The sequence below is a fragment of the Mytilus californianus genome, unplaced genomic scaffold, assembly GCF_021869535.1.
Source record: "Mytilus californianus isolate M0D057914Y unplaced genomic scaffold, xbMytCali1.0.p SCAF_6, whole genome shotgun sequence".
Classification (NCBI taxonomy): Eukaryota; Metazoa; Mollusca; class Bivalvia; order Mytilida; family Mytilidae; genus Mytilus; species Mytilus californianus.
This window is the reverse complement of record NW_026262712.1, coordinates 57,966,596-57,978,515: the sequence shown is the minus strand read 5'-3', so window position 1 is coordinate 57,978,515 and position 11,920 is coordinate 57,966,596. Positions and strand designations below refer to the sequence as shown.

Genomic DNA, 11,920 nt, shown 5'->3' with positions numbered 1-11,920 from the left:
GTTACCGTAAATATCATGATTAATTATTTCAATGAATTAATAAAGTATTTCGATAATCTTAAAGTTAAAGTTCATTTTCAGATTCAAACTCTTCTTTGATAATCATGTATTTTATATTGATCACACTTATGGTTGGACTCTAAATAAAAAATATATCGACATCTTTGTTTTATTCACCAGGAGGCCTCGAAAAAACGCAAACGACAGTCCGCCAAATTGTCGTAGTTAAAACAGTTTACAGAGAAATGTAAACCTCCAGATCGACAACTTAACTTTCAGCGGGAGAAGGGAGGCAACTGCCTTAGTCTGCCCTTCCCCTCTTTCCCGCATAACACATACATGTATCGCATTATTTTGTATATGTATGTACTTGTATATTACGTAGAAAATGTGATTTTAATATATGTCACAAAATTTGGATACATTTATTAAGATAGTACAAACTAAGATTTTTCAATAAAATGTTTTATTTAACAAATGTTATCATATAAACATAATAAATAAATAAAAATGGTGGTTTTTAAATTGGACAGCCACATGTGTTTTACTGAATATTGATCGTAGATGGAATACTGTTAGTTTGTGTGAAACTCTCTCTCTCTCTTCCTCTTGTTTTCCTTTCTTCACTAGCTTATATACTCTAGACAAATTCTTTTTCTCATCCCAATCTCGTTCTCCCTCTCTTTATCTCTCTCTCTCTAGTAGTTGTACAACCTTCTCATCACACACATACACACAAGTTGCAATGTACACACACACGAACATATATCTTTTAGACACATCCAGAATTTACACAACAAAACAATACAAAATCTTTAAAATAAAAAAAAAACATGTATAATAACCGTTACAGTATAATGTGTGTTTGAATGGTATGATTAAGATTATTACATCATGATCATGCTGATGCAACGATATCAAAAACTCGGACGGGGTATATATTACTCGTTTACAATTCTAATTTTAAATAACAGATTCAGATTCAGATTCAATATTTTGTTGTAGTCTCACCACATACAAACATAAAATAACAACACATAATAATTTATCTTTCTTCTGATTGCTCAGTCATCGCCGTATACAAGACTATGGTGTTAACAGCCAATCATTGATTATCCAACATACAAAAAAATTAAAATTTAAACGTAGGCGGAATTAGGGGAATTAGGGGTGGCCCGGAGGGGTTATATATATCATTTGGTTACTGCATAGACTTTTAACATGTCCAACTTTTAATGTTGCCTTAGTGTCCCCATCTGTATTTCAAAATCCAGGATCAACATCTATAAACAATTTGGATTCAGTGTCATTGCACAATCAACCCCAATCATGAACTGTGTAGCAAACTGTCATGTATATACCACAGTAGCTGTTAGCAATCTTGTGGGTGTCCGCCGATAGCTATGTTACTCTGGTATTTTATGATTTTGTAAAAATTGAAAAGTTGCAGTGACTGTATTTTACATGTTAGATTAAAGTTTTTTATCATTTTCTTTTTCTTTTTTTGTTTTGTTTTAGTTTTAAATTTGACTCCACCATGTAAAGGAAGTTCGCTACTCAGTTTCAAAATAACAAGCTTTTCATAACACTAGTATATATTGATAGGGGATTAATAAAGGAACAAAAAGAGCAAAAATAAAATATAGGTCAACGTGCTTGTTTTCGAGATATTAGCCATTGAAATTTTGGCGGGAAAATATTCTCTCTTGATTTTTCATAGCTTTATCATTGACAAATTAAGTTCTCAAAAACTATTAAAAAATAATTAAGATTTTATAAGACTTTTACAGATGGCTTATAATTATGCATGTAAAAGATTTTTATAAAGAAAAATGGGGTCAATGGGCAAAATTTTTTAAGGCATTCAAATAGATAAAACCAGAGGATTCCGAAAATCTGACAAAAAATCCAAAACATGACAAGCGAACTTCCTTAAGGAATTGTCGGGCAAAATCTGTCATTCTGCATACAAAATATAATGAGAACATACCGAAGTTATACATGATGACAGTTTAATTACACTCACAAATAAAGCAGTTTATAAAATTGTTTAAAAAATGCATTTTTATCAAAAAATATATCCGCAAAAGGCACTTTTATAGTTTTTGAACAACCTTGGTTTTTTTGCATATCGTATTGTTAAACATATAGAAGCACCAACTCTGTCAGTAATTTTCTTCTGTTCATCAATTTCCAGTCTTTCATGGCGGCAGTTGAACTGCAACCCTTCGTTATAATGCCTCCATTTTTAATTGGTGGTCTCTTAGAACATTCCCTTGTATATGCCGTACCCTATCGTTCCTCCAAGGGCCATGAACAGCACTATTATTGATGCAAAAAGTATTCCCAGTAATATTTTTCTGTGTTTGTGCTTTTTCAGGTCATTTCGAAAAGGTATTGTCTGAAAAAGAAGAAAAGAAACAATATGATTAGTACCAATCTTCTGATTCATTCTGCTATAAATACTTATGTATAAAAGGAGGTGTGTGGTATACGTCAATTATAAATAAGATTTGTAGTAGAAATCAATGAGATGTGGGGTATAGGTCAACGAGATGTGTGGTAAAGGTCAATGAGATGTGGGGTATAGGTCAATGAGATGTGTGGTATAGGTCAATGAGATGTGTGGTATAGATCAATGAGATGTGTTGTTTATGTCAATGAGATGTGTGGTTTATGTCAATGAGATGTGTGGTATAGGTCAATGAGATGTGTGGTTTATGTCAATGAGATGTGTAGTTTATGTCAATTAGATGTGTGATTAAGGTCAATGAGATGCGTGGTTTATGTCAATGAGATGTGGGGTATAGGTCAATGAGATGTGTGGTTTATGTCAATGAGATATGTGGTATATGTCAATGAGATGTGTGGTATATTTCAATGAGATGTGTGGTATAGATCAATGTATGGGGGGTATATGTCAATGAACTGTGTGGTATAGATCAATGGGATGTGTAGTTTATGTCAATGAGATGTGTGGTATATGTCAATGAGATGTGTGATATAGATCAATGAGATGTGTGGTATAGATCAATGAGATGTGTGGTTTATGTCAATGAGATGTGTGGTATATGTCAATGAGATGTGTGGTATAGATCAATGAGATGTGTGGTTTATGTCAATGAGATGTGTGGTATATGTCAATGATATGTGTGGTATAGATCAATGGGATGTGTAGTTTATGTCAATGAGATGTGTGGTATTTGTCAATGAGATGTGTGGTATAGATCAATGAGATGTGTGGTATAGATCAATGAGATGTGTGGTTTATTTCAATGAGATGTGTGGTATATGTCAATGAGATGTGTGGTATAGATCAATGAGATGTGTGGTTTATGTCAATGAGATGTGTGGTATATGTCAATGAGATGTGTGGTATAGATCAATGAGATATGTGGTTTGTGTCAATGAGATGTGTGGTATATGTCAATGAGATGTGTGGTATAGATCAATGAGATGTGTGGTTTATGTCAATGAGATGTGTGGTATATGTCAATGAGATGTGTGGTATAGATCAATGCTATGTGTGGTTTATGTCAATGAGATGTGTGGTATAGATCAATGAGATATGTGGTATATGTCAATGAGATGTGTGGTATAGATCAATGAAATGTGCGGTTTATGTCAATGAGATGTGTGGTATAGGGCAATGAGATGTGTGGTATAGGTCAATTAGATTATGGTATGGGTCAATGAGATGTGTGGTATAGGTCAATGAGATGTGTGGTAAAGGTCAATGAGATGTGTGGTATGGGTGAATGAGATGTGTGGTATAAGCCAATGAGATGTGTGGTATAGGTTAATGAGATGTGTGGTATAGGTCAATGAGATTTGTGGTATAGATCAATGAGATGTTTGGTATAGATCAATGAGATGTGTGGTTTATGTCAATGAGATGTGTGGTATGGGTCAATGAGATGTGTGGTATGGGTCAATGAGATGTGTGGTATAGGTCAATGAGATGTGTGGTATATGTCAATGATATGTGTGGTATGGGTCAATGAGATGTGTGGTATAAGTCAATGAGATGTGTGGTATAGGTCAATCAGATGTGTGGTACAGGTCAATGAGATGTGTGGTATATGTCAATGAGATTTGTTTATGGGCGTTTTTGAATAAAAACGTGATTTCTTGTCCCAGCCACTTTTAAAAAAATGTGTTTGATCTTTACAATTAATGTTTTGTGCTGTTAATACATTGAATTAGATTTAACATTTGTAAGCAAAGAAACATACTATTTTTAGAGGGATTAATAAGATATTGATTCCTGAATGGTTCAAAATAACCAAAATGGCATGTCCCTAGACCTCCTGTTCAACATTCATACTCTAAAATATTGTAAAAAAAGGTAGAAATAAATGTTATTTTTACTTAATATAAGTTCTTTAATTATTCAAAAGTATGTTTAGACCCAACATATTTTATTAAACAGTTTTTGACAAAGGATTTTTAATTTTAGAAGGTGTGTCCCTTGACATTCCTGACAAAATGTCCACTACGAAACGAAGTCATTAAATTTTGCTAACAAACAGTTTTGTAAAATCAATGTTTGCAAGAGATATAAACATTAGGGTCTTACAAAAGAAGTGATGCTTTTATAACGGCAGTTAAATTGTTGGCAAAAAAATTTGAGCACATCAAATGGACCAGAGTGATACCGTATTTTTGTTAATGTCCACTACGAAACGGGTCAAATCTCCTTCAGTGTCTGGTTTTAAAATTATGAAAAAAATACCAGTGTACAGCTTGGTACGTGCTTTGATGAATAGAATCATTCTTGTTACTATTGCAGTATAGGGATTGTGGGGAAAAAATAAAACATGTGAATATGTCCACTACGAAACGGTCACCTACGAAACAAGTAAGGGAGAAAAACGTTTCGTAGTGGAAACTACCACTACCATGCAGTCGTTTTTTACTCTTTTTTCAATTATATTCGTGCAAAACAATTAACAAGGGTTAGTTTCATGTAATTTTCATTATGTTTTTATCAACATAGAATAGGGTTGATGTCAACTAAGAAACTTTTTGTCCACTACGAAACGGTTTTGTCAACTACGAAACTCATCAAAATGTCAACTACGTAACATGAGTTGCACCTTCATATGTGAAGTACTGTCTAATCTTTATCGATAAAAAATGGTTCTCCAATTCAGAAAAAAATGAGATCTTTCTAGTATATAAAGTAAAACAAACTGGAATGTCTATAGGAGACATTAAAATGCAATAAGATGTGCATTTAGAAGCAGTTTCGTAGTGGACAAATGTCCCCTACGAAACAGTACACAAATTATGAAAATAATATCATTTTAAAGAGTATTTAAGATTGCACTTTTTATTTACAAACAGGTCTATAATAGAGGTATTCAAAATAACTATTGAAATAAAATTTTAGGCAAGTTGATTTTCCATTTTTTTTAGGTCTGAAATTCACACTTTTATTGAAAAACGCCCTTATATGTCAAAGAAAAGACCAAGGAGTTGTGTGGTATAGGTAAATGAGCCTTTAGGTAAACTTACAAAAAACAAAAAAGTTTTCTAGTGGTAACAATGCAGCCTTCTTCTGTTTATAGACTGGTTCATGCATGAAAACAAAAGTATTGAGAATTTCCTCTTTTTTCAATTACGTACAATGTAAATTCAGACAGCGCTAGCTCGTGCAATAAAATCCATGTATTGTGCGAAGTGAAACATATATTTGTGCTGAATACCAAAACTACAATCAAAGTGCTTGTGAGCACTAAAGTGTAAAGATTACTTTCATTTTGCAATTTTGTGAATTTTTAGATAAAACATTGAATTGTATTTTGCTTAAAATTTGAATTGGAGTTATCTTCCTTTGTTCATGATTGTACATTTGTAGTTGAACTTAATTTTATAACAGATTCATAGACCATGCATTACTTAAAAAAGTGTTTTCTTGACAAGTATGGTAATTCAAATACACATCTTAGTGTAACTTAAATATCAAAGTATAACATATCATCAATAAAATGCATGACATTGACTGGATATGATATAGATAATGATCACTTCACTGCACAATTTTGTTTGAACTGTCAAAGGTAGTGATCAACCTTGGAAGATATAGATAGTAAGTCAGTAACATAGAGTTTTGATTGCATTTCATTCAACCTTTACCCAAAAAACAAAAAGGCAATGGTAACAAAAGGGACTAAATAAAATAGTCACTCATTGTAAAGGTGTGTGGATCTTTATTTTTATTAATTGAAAATTTTCCTTGCATCATTCTATGTCGTTGTTCTATTTTTAACTGCAAAGGGGCTTTTTATCTTCCTATTTCCTTCCATAAACATTACAACTAGTTATACTTGTGTAAAGGATGGAGACAAAATCATTGTAAAGTTATCACGCAAAACTCAAATTATAATAATTTCCGATTTATAAATATGTGTCTATATATGGTAAGAAAGGATATTGGTAATCACTTAACATCATAGTATTAATTACTACATTTAAAATATTTTAACGTTTTTTCCGAGTAATTTGAATGTAAGATTGAATTGCATTGAGGTTTTGTTTTCTTATCAAGAACATTTTCCAGAAAGTATTAAAATAAAAAAAAAGTAATAGATATGAATGTATGTACTAGTAGATTCCCATGAATACAAAAAACCAATGTAATGTTTTACAACAAATTGGAAATCGGATAACCCGCCCCTGTCATCCATTTTTCCAAATAAAATTCCGACCATAAAATTACATAAGTATGGTCATGGTTACAAATATTGTGGCCGTAGTAGAAATTTCCTTCACTATCGATAAGAAGTCTATGTTATATACTCGTGATATTACTGAACTAAGATCCGAGTCTACCATGTAAAATATGGCTCGCCTTTTTTCAACTTTCTATTTAAGCAGCACTCGTGAACAGTGCCACATATGAAATTCCAGGTCTTGGCTAACGAAACCCATGTTATCAAGAGATATTAAGAAGATCGATACTATAAAACACTTTGAATAGTCCAAGATTCCTTTGACATCCGGGGGCTTTTTTAAAACTTGCTGGTGCCATGTCAGCGGAATCTCGGACTACTTTTGAAACGTTTTGATGCTTTAATATTTGTATTGGCATAGCCACATATTAACCATGTAAAAGTCCCTATCTACTTAGTATCCATGGGAAACCCAAAAATATCAATGTTATCAATAACAGACTGCTATACTGATCTTTGTTTTTTTTTGTTATCTGTTGAGGAGTTATAGACTAGAAGTGTAACAATTGCGCAGTAGATGACGATATATGTATGAAGTGTCCTTATTATGTCGAATCTGTTATGAAGACAAAACTATAAAAAGGAATGCAGTCATTTTGGACATTGGTTGTCTGTGCAACATATTTACCAGAAATATATAAAACAGAATGTTGAATTGCTTCAAAATGAAATTTTCAATTCAAGAAAACTGCAAAGATAGAAATATTTAAAAAGGGTTGTTACTCTGTTCAGGAATGGGATAAATGCCAATGAAACAGCAACCCCACAAAAAAAAATAGCCAAGACAACAGACCGTTATAAACTACTAAAAATAATTGAAAGGGTTTGAGGTGGTACCAAACACCTTGATTAAAATTAATTTGGGTAGTTTAATTTTCATGAAATTTTGACAAAATATTTACTTTGACCCTTTGATAAAAATATAAAAACTTCAAATTTATCGGAAAAATTTAATTGGATATATAGCAGTTTGACAAACACTAATTTTGATCATTAAGAAGCTTAATATTTCCTTAACAATAGAATGTGATTAAAACGCTCAGCTGGTTTTACAGAGTTATCTCCCTGTAGTGCTATGTCAACCTTTAAAATCTTCCAGAGTCCATAAAGGTTAAGAATAAATTTTAAAGAAACAATCAAAGATCTGCAATCAACCCCTGGATTTTTATATTTTTTAAGTTTAACTTTAAGTAAAAAAACTCATGACTTACTGTTGGTTGGTATACAGGGAGATAACTCCGGTAGTCTATACATTCCTGAGTTGTTTTTTTCTTTGTTGTTAACTGACTTTGGATTTCTTCATCTGGCATATAAACAGCTAACACGTCACATTTTGCTTTTTTCTCTTCTTCGTTTTCTTTTTGACTTCCCACTACAATATTTGTGTTGTACATCTTTGGTTTCCTGGAAAAAAATATTAATGTATTAACAAATCATTGGTACAACAGACGAGAAATTCAAGGTGTTAGAGCTTAAATTACAGTTTCCTTCAATTGTTCCTTAGCTGCGTGTTGGACTGATAAAATTTGACTTCATTGGACCTTTCTTCTAATCTGATGTAAATTAAATGAATAATTTATAGTTAACTTAAAAAGTTTAAACGCTGGAGATAAAAGACCTTTATTACTGGTCAAACATCATTTGAGTAGATACATACATTTTCACGTCTTTTGAATTAATGTTATTTATAATGCGAAGTTTCATATAAGTACTATAATGTTATATTTCGTCATAAGTATTTATTTATACAAGTCATAAAAACTTCCCTTAACAGTCATGAGCATGTACTTGAACTGAAATACATGTATCCGTTGTACTTAAATACATGTACGCGAAACAAAGTCCATTGATCAGTCAACAATAAAAACCAAAACTAAATTTAGACTTACGTCTTAAGCTTTTCAAACTTTGCGCGACTTCCCGACCGGGCCATGTTTATTCAATTAGTAATAAAATAAATAATTCGCATGTATTTATTCGAATTCTATGTATCGGTTTTTTCTTTGATGTTTTTTTTAATTTTTTGAAATAATTCAATTATTTGATTGAGTGACAGATTGCCTTTGGTGACACGATTATCTCCGAGCAATTATGACACCTTCTAAAGTTAATAGATCAAAGGTTTGTTGTGATTAATACAATTAGTGCGATCGAAGACATATTAGGTGCAATTTGTTGTCTGAAAAACTATTTCAGTAACAATTCGAAATCTGCCAATACAGACAGAAACTGAATTAACTCAAAATAAATGTCTCGATTTAAACGGTTGGCGAAGATGAAAGTCATTTCTTATCCACCTGTGATAACCCTGAGATTACTATAATAATTATAGCACATAATACTATAACAGAGACATGGGTCTGACTATAGTAATCCCTGGGCATAACATAAATGTTACTTTCACACATACATGTGTTAGTATTTGTATATGAAACTGTCGTTGTAATAATTCATTCATTGAAAAATTGTTTGACTCGCTTTAACAATTATAGATATCATCTAGAATAATATACGAGTCACACAGATAAGATTTATGAAAATTTTCACAGATCTATTTATAATTTGAGTAGTTTGGTCGATTTCAACACAATACGACTTCACAGATAGTTTAACATTTTGGGTTTTTACATACATATAATATATTCTATTTTAAACTAAAAAAAAAGGAATTGTGTTCACTACAAAAAAAAAAAAAAAATGAAATCAATAAACTGAAAAAAATGTTTAAATACTTTTTAGTTTATTGATTTGATTTATCAATTCATGTTGTAATGAACACAATCTGTTTTCTTTTAATTTAAAAAAAATATGAATGAATTAAAATCGATAGATTCCTGGCCTATGTATCGTATTGTTAGATGGTGGTCCGTCTCACTGTATACCCTAAATGATCCTAAATCTCCTTCAATTGATGAATAAAACGGGACTATAATGATTATCTTTTCACATTTTCTAAATTCTTCTATAAAAAAATTCAAATGATTATTTTTAGGATTAAACTGAATTTCATTATAAATGTGAATGTTATCACGAAGAACATTCATTAGTAGTATATGTTCAAAATATAAGCTTAATTAAACCTCAATAACTACGAAATAGGAATATGCAAAGATATAATACATACTGCAAAATCAGAAAAGTATTTCCGTTCTATAGAAACAAACATTTTACTGTCTAGACGACATGACGGATTGATTAAACGGAAACTGCATGTATTGTAAAAGTTTATAATATATATACTGCTGAAACTTTTTCCTTGTCGAAAATAATCCTGTGCCAGAATAACAAGTCTTAAAAAAATGTATCTAACCTTGTTATGAAATATTACTAGATCCGTTGTGTACCTCCAATTTTTGTTAATTAATTCTGAACAAAGTCAAAAGTCTATCTGATGTACAGTGATTGTATCAAGTTGAGTGAAAACCCAATACATATGGAGGCGTTTATAGGTATAGAACCTTTTGGGGACAATTACTAAGTACTAAACCTGCCAAATTAAGTAATAAAACAATTATATATTAGTTACAATATGCCAAACTTATCTACCAATCGTAAATATCAATCATAATTAGGAAATTATCAAGCTTCACTAGTTTATCTTTATTCCGTGTTAATTTATAGACAACATTGCGTGACACTACTATACTTGACAAAAATGATCATATTTGAAACACTGTGGATTTTTAGATGATTGTCATTCGTGTATTTTTATAAACGGTAAATAAGTACGGATGATATACTTATATATGAACAATTATAGTTTCCCCTTATTTATCTAGTTCATTCTATCAGAGACATATAATACAATTGTATTACACGTCTCTGATTCTATTCCAGGATAAATACGATTTTTGGTTCAGGACTTTTCTCTCTCTCTCTCTCTTTAGAAGACTAGCTTATTTATCTAACTCTGATAATCAAAATAAAATGTAAAGCTATTTCCATAGTCTCTTCTGAGTTTTTTTCTCAAAGTAAAATAATGTATAGGTATAGGGGGAGGGTTGAGATCTCATAAACATGTTTAACCCCGCCGCATTTTTGCGCCTGTCCCAAGTCAGGAGCCTCTAGCCTTTGTTAGTCTTGAATTATTTTTAATTTTAGTTTCTTGTGTACAATTTGGAGTTTAGTATGGCGTTCATTATCACTGAACTAGCATATATATTTGTTTAGGGGCCAGGTGAAGGACGCCTCCGGGTGCGGGAATTTCTCGCTGCATTGAAGACCTGTTGGTGACCTTCTGCTGTTGTCTGTTCTATGGTCGGGTTGTTGTCTCTTTGACACATTCCCCATTTCCATTCTCAATTTTATACATAGCGACAACATAGATAAGTACCTTTTATTGATAGTTCTGCACTAACTGATTATCATTATCATTATCAAAATACATATATATGTACATTTACTCGTATTCATGTAAATTTTAACATTATATTCAGATCAATGATAATTTTGTTGAGATACGCACCTGCCGAAATGCCTTTGTTACACAGCATACGAATTTGAAACATTTAAACTTTATGAACCTAAAAATCTTTATTCACACTTTCAAGTAAACAAAGCATTTTAAAATCACAAGTTTTATCTTATTCAAATGTAGTAACTTTCAAGAATATTTTTCTAATGTCGTTTCCTTTGTCTTGAATATTTGACAAATTTTCAAGGTATTTCTATTTTAATATTCATATTTAGTACATTTGATATAAATACGTAATAAAGATCATAATTATAACCGGTAGAAGAGTAATAAATTTATTTTAATTTAAAAAATTTTAAAAATGTTATAAAAGGAGATAAATACCTTTAAGTTTGTAGTTTCAATGCTGTTCCACATTTACAATTACATTTTCTTGTTGAATTTCTTTGTGATAAAATCTCCACGCGATATCTATTATCCTCTGTCTTCTTTTTGTATTTACTAGGTAAATCCTGATGACGTACAAACTATGTTTTTCAGGTTTATTTTTAGCAACAAAACATGGGATTGTCCAATGAAAAGTTTATTGGGAATTACGCATATTTAACATACCTACTACACCACCCAATCACTATGACAGGAAACTTCCGTAACTTTAATCTATGTAACTGTTGTGTGTACATGAATCGAGACATTTTAATCCTTTACGTTTAAAAGGGATGATTCTTATATAGTATATATAATATTGTATAATACATTTGTTTTTCCA

General features: G+C 31.3%; 2 long non-coding RNA genes across 4 annotated transcripts; one reads left to right on the top strand and one right to left on the bottom strand.

Moving 5' to 3' along the window:
- Positions 1–449: 449 nt before the first annotated feature.
- LOC127704399 (uncharacterized) lies at positions 450–11,700 on the bottom strand. Its single transcript, XR_007983255.1, has 3 exons — positions 11,536–11,700; positions 7,949–8,141; positions 450–2,401 (listed from the first exon to the last, which is right to left on the bottom strand). It is a non-coding gene; the product is annotated as an uncharacterized LOC127704399 (long non-coding RNA).
- Positions 2,408–4,183, top strand: LOC127704400 (uncharacterized). Of its 3 annotated transcripts, XR_007983258.1 has the most exons (4): positions 2,408–2,700; positions 3,030–3,491; positions 3,821–3,886; positions 4,063–4,095. It is a non-coding gene; the product is annotated as an uncharacterized LOC127704400 (long non-coding RNA). The 3 variants fall into 3 exon arrangements; XR_007983257.1 differs by having other exon boundaries at positions 3,821–4,183; XR_007983256.1 differs by lacking the exon at positions 3,821–3,886 and having other exon boundaries at positions 3,030–3,754; positions 3,953–4,183.
- Positions 11,701–11,920: the final 220 nt, after the last annotated feature.